Genomic DNA, 12767 nt, shown 5'->3' on the forward strand with positions numbered 1-12767 from the left:
GGGATTCTCCATGCAAGAATCCTGGAGTGGGTTGTCATTTCCTTCTCCAGAGAATCTTCCTGACCCAGGGATTGAACCCAGGTCTCTTGCATTGCAAGCTTATTCTTTACCGACTGAGCCACCCACCCAGGAAGCCCGTGAATGAAGTTTGATAGTTGGAATTTTCAGCAGAGAGGGCCCCTTGGCCTGGCTTAGTAGCCCACCGAGGGAGGAGAAAGCTGATGGGACCTCGCCAATGGGATGTGGGTGAGAATGCGCAGAATTTCTCTGGGGCATCAGTGTGTACTCACTATGGAAATGTGAACTCATTGTGTGATCTCCCATAAAATGTAATTGTGAGAACAGTCTACTGTCCCCGTATTCTTTGTCAAATGTGAATAGATATCATTTCTAGATTACCTCTTAGGATCTCTTTTTGCGCATCTGAGGATGGACTGGCATAGAAATGGGAAGACCGTGTTGCAAAAACACTGTTGCAGTGTAGCACTGTGGTCATTGATAAAGGCTTAGCTTTTGGCTGCAGTCCTGTCATACTTGGTGGAAAATACCATCGTCAGCAGGATTTCCTCCTTACTGCAGAGGATTTGGACTATTACAGCAAGTTCTGCTGGAGCAGCTTTTTCTACAGAGTATCCTCTAATTAACAGGAAATGTGTGTGAGAACAGTAGTATATAATTTTCTTAGGTAGTCTTGCAAAATAGTGGCATTCTAAGTTGGTATTTTATACTTGGCTGACTTTTTCCTTTGAGGAAATAAACATGTAATCTTGACAGGGAATGTAAAAACAATAGCTTCAAACCACCCACATCTTTCATTCCAGGTTTTTGCTAATGTTTTTTATGGCTTCCCATTACTAAGTAACACAAGTTGTTTTGTTTTGTTTTTTTTTGCTAAAGTGCAGAGTAAAAGTAGTTTAATGTATGAGTTGATAGAGAAATTAAGAAATTAGAGCTGTAGCTATTGCATCAAGCACGTGGGAAAGGAGACAGGTCAGCTAACAGGTGTGTGATGAGCAGCTCACTGGAGCCACTCTCCCAAGTCCTGTGGGGGACGCAGATACGATACACACATGGTCTGCATCCTCCAGAGGAATTTACAGTTAAGTTGGGGAAAGAGATACACATACAACTGTTGTAAACAGTGCCAGGCTGTATATCCTTAAATTCTAGGTTGCTGGTGACTGTGGGTATAATGGGAGTTTGGTTAGGAGACCAGCTGGGAGGGCAGTGGTTGGTATAAGTCAGGGTTCCTCCGCGTCATCACTGTTGATATTTTGGGGGGCTGTCCCGTACATCAGAGAATGTTTAGTAGCACCCCTAGCCTTTGCCTCCGAAATGCCAGTTGTATCCCTTATGACAACCAAAAATGTCTGCAGATATTGACCACTGTTTCCTAGGGGGAACAAAGTTGCTCCAACTTTGAACCACTGGGTAGGCATAGTTGAGCGCAGTGTGGGTTTAGGGCTGAATCTTAAAGAATAAATAGAACTTAGATAGGAAATGTGGACTATTTGGAGATGATTTAGTTATCAGACACCATTATGTAAAGACCCAGTCAATTTTTTGTTTTGATTTTTGATTTATTTATTTGAGTATAGTGAATTTACAATATTGTGTTAGTTTCAAGTGTACAGCAAAATGTTTCAGTTATATGTATATATATTCTTTTTTTCAGATTCTTTTCCATTATAGATTATTATAAGATATTGAGGGTGGTTTCTCATGCTGTACAGTAGGTCCTTGTTTATCTATTTTGTATGTAACAGTGTGTATATGTTAATCCCAAACTCCTCCTAATTTATTCCTCCCCCAGCCCTATCCCCCCACCCCCAGGCCCAGTCAGTCTTGGAGCAACCTGCTCAGAGTAACATCAGTGGGCTGGACCTTGTGCCGATATAAGTACTGCAATCGAGGGTAAACATTTAGCAACTTCTATGGCAAGTTTACAGAATTAACTTATGGTTTTTCAACTGTAATCATGAAAACTTTAGGCTTCTGTTTTGTATGTTTTTAATCATTTCATTTTTCTAGAAATTCATTTTCTGACAGTCTCAGAACATTAAAAAACATTGGAACGTTGAAGTATGGGAACAGTAAAACAGTAAGAACAATAGCAGAGTGGTCTTTTACCACTGACGCTCTAGAAGCATTGCGACTCTGACCAGACTGGACTTAGGATGCACAGTGTGAAATAAGATGGGCTAGGTTTGGCCCATGTGGACTATGGAGTTGGACTGGTTTCTGAGCCCTTACAGGGTGCTTGCCACATCTTAGACCTGATAACTCAGTATTTTCAGGATGACTGAATGAGGCCTGGAAAACCTCCACCCCAAGAGCAGTGGATCTTGGCAGGGGGACCCAATGGATGTTTTTGAGACAGGAGTGATGTTTAGGAGGGTGTTTGTCATTTGGCCTGTCTCTGGGTTTAGTCTTCAGTCATCTGATTATTCCCACTTAGAAACCTTTTCTAGTTGCTTGCCCTGGGACCATGATTTTGGAACTTTCATTGATATATTTTAGACTTGGTGTTCACCTTTTGTGTGTCTTTCCCTCTTGGGATTTGTAAACAATTTAGTGTCTTTGGCAGAAAGTCATTTTTGTGATTATTTGCCAGTGCTTAAGGCCATTCCTTAAGGAAAGAAAGGAGAATGTGTTTTGGCGAATTTGCATTTTCTGTGAGTGGAGAAAGGTCTGTGCCCTTGGCACTGTTTTTATAGTGGCATTGGTGGGATGTGCCTCTCCACTTGTAATTTGAATTCCTGTTTGGACCCGTGGATGGTGTGGGTGTAGGGTTGAGAAGGCTGATTGTTTAGCCTATGGCTGTGGTCCTTTGCTTCTGTCTTCCCAAGAAGCTTTGAAGAACTTTAGTTTGCTTTGAAATTCCACCTGCTGCTTGAACTTTTTTTCTTCTTAAGTTTTATTGTAGTTGATTTACATTGTGTTAATTACTGCTGTACAGCAAAGTGATTCAGTTTTATATATATATAAATTCTTTTTCATATTCTTTTCTATTATGGTTAATCATAGGATATTCAATATGGTTCACTGTGCTGTACAGTAGGACCTTGTTGTTTATCCAGAGTCTATATTTAATAGTTTGCATTTGCTAATCCCAGACTCTCAATCCTTCCTTCCCCACCCCACCCCCTTCTGCCACTTACTTTTAAATTACCCCTCTTTTCTTTCTTTGAACATACTGCACTTACTTATATTCCATATCTGATAATTTTAAGATCTAAAGTGTTCATGAATTTTTTTCCTTCCCTTCTTTATTTTGCATCCCTGACTCATGGTGCATTGTATGTTTCTAGAATGCTTAATTTTTGAATATTAAACTCTTCCTTGCTTGAAACTAGTTGCTTGAAATAATACATAGAGCTCAAAGCTTTGTATTTTCATCTGGGATAATAGTCTGGGACAAGAATTCTCAGTTTCCCAGTTCCTGAACGTAAATTACCTGGCAGGACTTCCCTGGTGGCTCAGTGGTGAAGAATCCACCTGCAGTGTGGAAGACGGGGGTTTGATCTACGGGTTGGGTAGATCTCCCGGAGAAGAAAATGGCAACCCACTCCAGTATTCTTGCCTGGAGAATTCCACGGACAGAGGAGCCCAGCAGGCTGCAGACCATTGGGCCACAAAAGAGTCAGACATGACTTGGCAACTACACAACAAAAATCACTTGGCAGGGTGGGGAAGCGAATGTGGGACTGCTTATTAGGAGATGTGGATTCCATCCCTGTCTGCTGGGTAAATTACTTAATTAACCTGTATTTCTGTTTTACTGTTTTGTCAGAGTAGGTTGAATAGGTGTAGAATAAATGACTCATTTCAGAATCACAGTCATCTAGGCGTTGGCAATTTCACTTCCATTGTTCCTGCAACTTCAGCATTTGCTGAGGCAGCGTGCAAGGTACTTTAAAGTCAAAGAGACGTAGCATAAGTTCCCTGCCCTCCAGGACTGAAAGTTACTTGACTCGACAGGACCCAGTAGCTCTTAGGCATACAGTGTATGTGGGTCATGTTCTTTGGAAGTTCAGGGGAAGTAAGTGGAGAATATTCTGGACTGGGGTGGTACTGTGTGAGAGAGGTGGGCTTGAAGTAGAGCTTTGTAGGGGGTAGGATTTCACTGTTGAGAGGCAAGAGGGCATTCCAGGTATGGGAAGCGAGGGTTATCAGTGTGTTGAGGACATAAGTGTAGGAAAGAAAGAAGAGGTCATCGATTGCGTGGAGAAGTTGGGACCACAAATGCCAATCCCACACCCCTTACCCTCACCTGCCATGTCCTCAGCCTCCTCACTCCAGCCCTGGACAACCACTCATCTCCTTTCTGTCCGTAGATGAGTCTATTCTCTGGACATTTTATTTAAATGGAATTATACAATATATGATCCTTTGTGACTGGCTTTTTTTCACTTTAGCATAATGTTTTCAAAGTTCTTCCATTTTGTGGTGAGTATCGATACTTCGTTCATTGATGGATATGAAGTGCAAATTCTTTTTTAAAAAAATATTTATTTCTTTGGCTCTACTGAGTCTTACTTGCAGCATGCGGGATCTTAGTTGCGGCATGTGGAATCTAATGCCCTGACCAGGATTTGAACCTGGGCTCCCTGCATTGGGAGTACAGAATCTTAGCCACTGGATCATCAAGGAAGCCCCACCCAAGTCTTACCAAATCAGAAACTTTGGAGTCCTCCTGGACAAGCCCTCCAGGTGACTCAAGTGTCCTTGGGGTGGAGAGCCAGGGCTCCCGAGGGGCAGGGAGCTGGAGAGGTGGGCCCTGTGGGCTTGGGCAGGGATTTCTACCTTCATCTCAAGGATAATAGGAAGTTTCTGGAAGGTTCTTAAACAAAGGTGTAAAACCATTAGGTTTATACTTTTTAAAAAATTTCAGATGAAAATGTTTCATTTGGCAGCATTCTTGCCTGGAGAATTCCATGGACAGAGGAGCCTGGCATGTTGTATTCCATGGAGTTGCAGAGTTGGACACAACTGAGCAACTCACTCTGTACTATTTGTACAACACGGGGAATATAGCCAATATTTTGTAATAACTGTAACTGGAAAGTAACCAATATTTTGTAATAACTGTAACTGGAAAGTAACCTTTTAAATTGTTTAAAAATAAAAACATTAAAAAAAAAATGTTTAAAGTCTCATTTTAGCTCCTGTGTAAAAAATAGCTTCGGGGGAAATCTGGCTTGAAGAAGATATAGGAAGACCAGAGATGATAGCTTGGCATGGACAAGTGGGGGTGAAAATGGAGAAACATGGATGGATTCAAGAAAAAATTCGAAAGCAGAAACTTGATGGTTAATGCCATTGATTAATTGTATCATTGGGGTAAAGTCAAAGATAGAATCCAGGTTTCTGGGTTGGGCAGATGTGTGGGTGTTGTTGGTACCATCACTAGATGTTCTGAATTTTCTGGTTTTCTAATATGTGGGTAAATCTTAGTCTCTTTTCCTCCCCCTGGAATTTACTCTTTCAAGCAAACCTTGGGGACAATGTATCAGATGACTTGAGTACATACTATGCGGAAAACACTCAGGAGACACACCTATACATCTAGAACCATAATATTAATACTATTGTGTGTAACTATATAAAAATAGTATCTGAGAAGTTAGAAAATAAAGGTGTAACCAAGGTGTTTGGACTCAGGCGTGTGTCTTTGCAAGCACATGAGGTGAATTTCCATAGTTTAGAGAGAAGAGATGGGAGTGTTTGATGAGTGGAGAGAAGAGACCGAGGTTCTGGTTAATTCTGGAAGAGCCTCCGGGATGAGGGGAGGTGCTTGGCTGTTAGGGATGTGATTCGGGATTCTGAAGGCAAGATGGAAACAGGGCGTGGCTGCTGAGAGGCCTGGGAATCTAGGGGCAGGAGACAGTAGAACTGTCTGAAAATTTTTTTAAAAGTCAAGAGCCAGTGAGGAATTGTGAAAGTCTGGAAAGGTAGTAGTGTGTGCTTGAGAAGAACATTCTTATGGGCTTTTAGAGGGGCATGGGTAAGACAGTAAAACCCCTGGGGGTAAGGCTGAGAGCAGCATAAGCGCTGTGGAAATGGGGGGAAATTGACAAGATGGAGGGAGTGGTAGAATTTTCAGCTGCTATAGGAAAAAGCAAAGGAATAAACAAAGAGAAGAAGGAGGTGACTTCATGGTTTCTAGGAAGCCGAAAGATCTTACGCCCATCATAACTTGTGATGGAGGACTTAGAGAGGAAAGCTGAGACAGACAGTGATTGTCTTTTAACATGAGTGAGTACTCACATGGAATTAAATAAATTTAAGTGTGGGTTTGAAAATTAAATCTTTAAAATAGCAGACTTTATTGACTGCTTTATCTTTTTCATTATAATTTGGTTTTCATATGGTCCTACTAGCCTATCTTTTAAAATTATACCAAGAATTAGAAGCAAATGTTGTTTCAGTAACCTATGATGTGGAGTGTGAAAGGACTTGCCCAAGCTATTCTGTAATGCCAGCCCATTCCAGTATTCTTGCCTGGGAAATCCCATGGACAGAGGAGCCTGGCAGGCTACAGTCCATGGGGTCACAAAGAGTTAGACACGGCTTAGCAACTAAACAACAACAAAGCTATTCTGAGAATACCAGTTCCCAATCAGAAAATACATAAATTTTCATTAGTGACGGATTAGACTAAAGTTCATGGGAACAGTCATGTTGCCAGCTTCAGGGCAGCAGGAACCTCTCTTTGAAATATTTCTTTAAACTCAAGAACTGTAGACCATAAACTCAACACCCGCCAAAGTTTCAGTCAGGGAACTAAATGAAGTGATTGGATTTAATTTCATCTTAACTGCTTGATCTTAATCTTCGTTTCTAAAACTGAGTATGACTCCAGGTAAGCAGGTGTTTAAACTGATGTTGGTTATCGGTTTAAAAATATGGACTTTTAGTCCTAGAGGACAGCTCTGGAGACATTTGTTAATTACTCTTTACTTTATGGTTCTCTCTGTTCTACTTTCTAGGTTTTTTTTTTTTAGTTTATTTTTTTGAAGTCTAGTTAATTTGCAGTGTTGTGGTAATTTCTGCTAAACAGCCAAGTGATTCAGTTATACGTATACTTAAACGTTCTTCTTTATATTCCTTTCCATTCTGCTTTATCACAGGATGTTGAATATAGTTCCCTGTTCCTTGGTGTTTGTCCATTCTCTGTATAACAGTTTGCATCTCCTGACTCCAAATTCCCAATCCTTCCCTCTCCTCCCACCCCCACTTTCTAGTTTTAACTCTAGCATTCTATTTTCTCAGTCCTTGTATGCAGCAGAGGTGGGAAAGTCAAAAAGGTTATTCCTGTGAACAGACAGCAAGGAGCAGCGCCTGCCTGTTCCTGGGTTTGGTGAGTCTGGCCAGGGCAGTTGAGCCGCATTCTGCTGTGATGCGCTTTGTGCAGGGACGCCCAAGGAGACCCCCTCCTTCCCTCATCACTTTCACGCTGCCCTAGCCTGCTTCCCGGGATGGGAGCATGGCAGTGTTAGCATGAGAATACAGCCTCACAGAACCTATGCTAGTGTGACAGCAGTCACACTTGCATCTAAAGAGAAACCCATTTTTACCAATGGGTATATTCAGTGCGGGAGACCCGGGTTCGATCCCTGGATTGGAAAGATCCCCTGGAGAAGGAAGTGGCAACCCACTCTGGTACTTTTGCCTGGAAAGTCCCATGGACGGAGGAGCCTTGTAGCCTACAGTCCGTGGTGTCATAGAGAGTCGGAGACGACTGAGCGACTTCACTTCACTTCATATTCCCACGGAGTGGATCCTGTTGACAGAAATAATCAATATAACAGTCAATTCTAAGACTAGAAAGCAGTTTTATTTGAGCCAAACTGAGGACTAGCCTAGAAGCCCGCTTTCCAGGCGATTCTGCTAAACTGCTCCAGAGAAGCAGGGTTTTCAGGCAGTTTTGTTTCCTGTCATAACAAAGAACATTAAACAAGTCAGGGATACATTTTTTCAAGGTTTCAAAAAAAGAACAGTCCAACAAGTTCACGGCAAGTCAGCATGGCCTTGGTCCCTTGGAAGGGAGTCTTATTCTCAAAGGAGGACCAGCATTGGCGTCCCAGGAAGAGAGGCATTTAATCTTTATTTTTAACATGGACAGTCTTTACTTTTGATCAGTGTGTCCTTTTCTCTAATAATTAGAGCAGATGTACAATGTATATTTGATAGACCATAAACAGGCTGTTTCCGTTAGCCTGCAATTCAAGTGAACTCATGGATAGGCCACAGTGACTTCCCTGTCTCTCAGACATGAACGTTTCTGTCGTCAGTCCTCTCTGCATTATCTAGTTTTATAGTCCAGGCACTGTCACTGCTCTGACTGGTGACTCCCTGAAACTCCCAGCTTTCTTGGGGGCGAGCTGAAGGAAGGCGGGTGCCTACCCCCTGAGCCTAGTATCGTGCCTCACACCTGCTCAACCCTCAGAATGCCCTTTTGGAAAGAGCAGATGAGTGACTCACCGAATGAATGGTGTTGTGTTCTCAGTGACTAGTGAGAGTGTACACTTACCGAAGAACAGAATAGCTAATGAGGTTTGTGGCCTTGGCCCCAGCGTTCAGTGATTGAGACTGCGGTGCCCATGCAGGGAGCATGGGTTCGATCCCTGGTCAGGGAGCTAAGATCGCACCTGCCACAGGGAGCGGCCAAAATAAATAGATACAGCAAAATAGCCTTAAAAAAAGAGTAGCAATAATAGTAACTAAGTGTGCTGAGCTTTTCAGTGGGTGCCTGCTATGGCTTAAGAACTGTGAGGATTGATTGCGTCATTTAAATTTTCACTGCCACTGTCTGCCCTAAATTTTGATCTGCATTTTACCAATAAGGAAACCGAGGCTTTGATAGAAGAAGTAACTTGCTTGAGGTGACACAGATCCATCCCTTGCTGGTTATCTAGAGCGAGAACATAAATCAAAGTTAAGTGGCCCAAGTGAGGATCAGGCCACTGCCCTTGACATCATCATCAGATGTTCTAACCATCCAGGAAGAAGTCACAGATGAGCCAGGACCCCTCAGAGGCACTCTTCCAGTCCCTTTTCTACACTGTTCCTGTTCCATTACTGCCACACTGAGCTCGGAGACACTCTTCTTGGAAAGAGAAAAACAAATATTGTGTAACATCGTTTGTATGTGGAATCTAGAAAAATAGTACATATGAACCTATTTGCAAAACAGAAATGGAGACATAGATGTTGAGAGCAAACTTATGGATACCAAGGGGAGAAGGGGGGTGAGGGGTGAATTGAGAGATTGTGTTTGACATACATACACTGCTATGTATTAATGTAAAATAGAAAACTGTTGAGAACCATCTATATAGCACAGAGAACTCGGCTCAGTCCTCTGTGGTGACCTAAATGGGAAGGAAATCTAAAATAGACAGGATGTATGTATACATATAACGGATTCACTTTGCTGTACAGGAGAAAATAACACAATGTTGTAAAGCAACTATATTTCGATAAAAATAAAAAAAGAGAGGAGAGTGTGAGAGAGTGAAGGCTGTCGTTTAGGTAGATTGTTAAGGTTAAGTGTTGGACTGATAGGCAGGTCTGTGGTCTTGCTGAGTCATCAGCAAAGTGACGTATCCTAAACAGAAAGAGAGAAGTTAGGAGGAGGTAGATTGGTAGGTAAATCTTGTGACAACAAGCTTTTATCATTTTTGTTGTTGCATTTTAGCAGTCAAGTTTGAGATCACGGTGGGACATGTGAGCATACATTTTGAGAAAGGCTTTGGAACTGTGGGTTGGCCATTGTGAAAGAAGCCTATTTTGAAATGCAGATTTTAGATGTGGTTTCCATAGAGTGGCTAGTTGAAGTTATGGAAGTGTTTGATGTCTTCAAAACAGTAGTGTGATGAGCAAGCAGATTATAAAGGACATTGTAAGATGTTGTGATGATTCAAGAGTGTATTGCCTGATTCAGCTATATTAGTATGTGCTTATATTCCTGTCTTTCCTGCCTCTAGATATATTACTATGTCTCAATATGTTAACTCAACAGAAAATATATTAGCAGGATAGTATATTTATATATTTACAGTAAGACTCTGGTTAGTTTTCTGAACTTTTAGAGAATATGGTGGAATTCACCTCCCTCCATTTTTGCTGGTTTTGCAAGATAGGAATTTACAAGCTGATCTTCAAACATAGTCTAAGACATAAGACACTAAAAAATTAGAGTAATATAATTTAATGTTTATCAAATGTTTGGAAAAGAGGTTTGCCTTTTGACTTGGAAGCTGTTTAGACAAATTATTTTATATTACAAAAGAAAATAATGTAAAATCCTCTGATGTGCACACTCAGGTTTCTCGTGGTCCCCACAGTTCTCTAGTACAGTGGTCTGCAAAGTTTTTTGATCACGTATCCCAATGATAAAAAATTCTTTGAGCCTATTTCCCCAATATGTATGTATTTTAAATGAATTTTATGTATACACTACTATACTAATAAAGTACATGCATTTTTAAATGTCAGTTAAAGCAGTTATAGTTATAGAATAATGGGATACAGTTAAAATCGCATTCTTAATTTTATTTTTAATGATAAAAATCTTTCATCAAAAAATTTTTTTCTTAATGAGAACAATGAGAGCCAAAGATCAGTACTACGATTTGAAAGTCTGTTTTTAGCAGTTGTCTTTTTTTTTTTTTTAATTAACTAATTTATTTTTGGCTGAGTCTTCATTCCCGTGCAAGGGCTTTCTCTGGTTGTGGTGCATGGGCTTCTCATTGCAGTGGCTTCTCTTGCTGCAGAATGCAAGGTCTAGAGCGCCAGCTCAGTAGTTTTGGTACATGGGCTTAGTTGCCCCGAGACATGTGGAATCTCCCCGAACCAGGGATCGAACTCATGTCCCCTGCGTTGGCAAGTTGAATTCTTAACCACTGGGCCACCAGGGAAGTCCAGCAGTTGTAACTCCTAAAAAAATGTCAATGCAAATGGAGGATAAGCATCATTAGAATTAAAGGACAGTGATAATCATTTTTCTGATTCCATTCATCAATAGTGCAGAAGTGGTAAACATGTTATCATTAAAATCATACTGTCTTCCCTGATATTTTTTAGTTGTTCCTGAAAACTAACTGAAAGATGTTGTTAGATTTCTACACTTAAAAAAAAGCACTGAAGTTTTTCATTTGAAAGACTTAGTAGATTAGAAAATTATGTTTCTAGGTTTTCATAGTGACAGTTTTTATAGATGACAAGCTCTGTTTACAGTAACAAAATAAAAATATCAAACATTTCCTAAAATCCATTTTGTGAAACAGTTACTTGATAAAAGTATCATCTTTACCTTGAAGGAGCAAATAAAGAAAGAAGAGGGTCTGTGTGTGTGTCTGAGTGACTCTTGTGTTTTAATATCTGTTAGGTAGCTTACTGTTGATAGCATTTGTCACCATGAAAAATGTCAGCCCATTTAGAACATTTCTATATAAAAGGAAAATATCTCTAGTATATACTTAAATTTCCAATGGTAGGATAATGTTCTAAATATTAGAGTAAATAATAGAATCCATCGTGTGGTAAGATAACTGTGAAGATTACAAAAGCAGAAAATTTTTGTAATACATCTGAAACATTCTACCTCAAGTATATATGTTATTGTGGCAGCCATATAAAGTCTATTTAATGAATGTTGAATCTTTGGAAAGTAACATGAAAAATAATTACTTCAGGATGATACTATGGGCTTTTTTTTTTAATTAAAAAGATGACTTAACATTATGAACATGGGGGAAAGAAACCAATGCAAGGAAACAGGATCCAAAAAATTTACTGGTTAAAAAGGAAGTATGTTAATAGTTTTATTCAAGCTCAGTAATGTTTATTTGTTTAATGCAAACATATGGAGTACCTCATAAGTACCAGGGAGTTTGCTAATGATACACAGATGAAAAAGCATGATCTTTTCCATCATTGAAAATGTGTTGCTTTAATTTACAACATATAATAGTGATTCTTTCAAAAATTGCCCTGTGGTTCACAATTCCCCTTTCTGACACTCTGATTCCCTGAAACTCGAGTTTCAATCTCTTGCAGGACAGCCTCTCTCCTTCTCTCTGGCGTGGTGACCTGGTATTTGCTTTCTAGTAAGACAGACTGAAATAGACACCAGAGACACAGCCCTTCATGTGTAATCGCATGTGGAGTTAAACAGCGTTTGAATGGTGCCAGTGAGTTGATGGCTTGTTGGGGTGTAGTCTGCACCCCTGCTCTGCTCTCCAGAAAGGAAACATACCAGTGGGTGTTTCAGGAAGGAGTATGTCTGTCTGAAGGTAAAACCTGAGTCACGCAAGCTTAAATGAGCAGGTGTTTTGGTCTCTGTTGGTAAATCAGGAGACTGATTTGTTCAGACCTGTGTTTCTGGGATTCTCTTGGCATTTTCCTGATGCCTGTTGCCTGACAGTGGAAAGGTGGCCCCTGCACCTCCAGCCCTCATGCTGAGGTTTTGAGCAAGAAGAGGAAGGAAGAGCAGCTACAGCTGGAAAGCAGAGCCTTGTTCAGAAGCCCTGCCCCGTGGACATGGGCCCCTGCTCAGCTGTGGCCTCTGGGTCCCGTGGCTGCCCAGCTGCACGGATGGCTGGGAACATGTGGTTTTCACTTTCCAGGCTTCATGGGAGAAGTAGAGAATAGCTTGCATCCAATTCATAAATCTGACATTTGCATCCTCTTTATGAGAATATAATGCCTAGTGAGTCCGACAGTGTGGTATTAGTTAAAGAATTTGCCACGAAATGATT

General features: G+C 40.8%; 1 protein-coding gene across 1 annotated transcript in view; it reads left to right on the forward strand.

Annotated features, from left to right (window-relative positions):
* SH3BGRL2 (SH3 domain binding glutamate rich protein like 2) overlaps window positions 1–12767 on the forward strand; it is a 69442-nt gene that overhangs the window by 20260 nt on the left and 36415 nt on the right. The gene's annotated exons all lie outside the window — the stretch shown is intronic.

The sequence above is a fragment of the Giraffa tippelskirchi genome, chromosome 9, assembly GCF_054371585.1.
Source record: "Giraffa tippelskirchi isolate mGirTip1 chromosome 9, T2T-mGirTip1v1.2.pri, whole genome shotgun sequence".
NCBI lineage: Eukaryota > Metazoa > Chordata > Mammalia > Artiodactyla > Giraffidae > Giraffa > Giraffa tippelskirchi.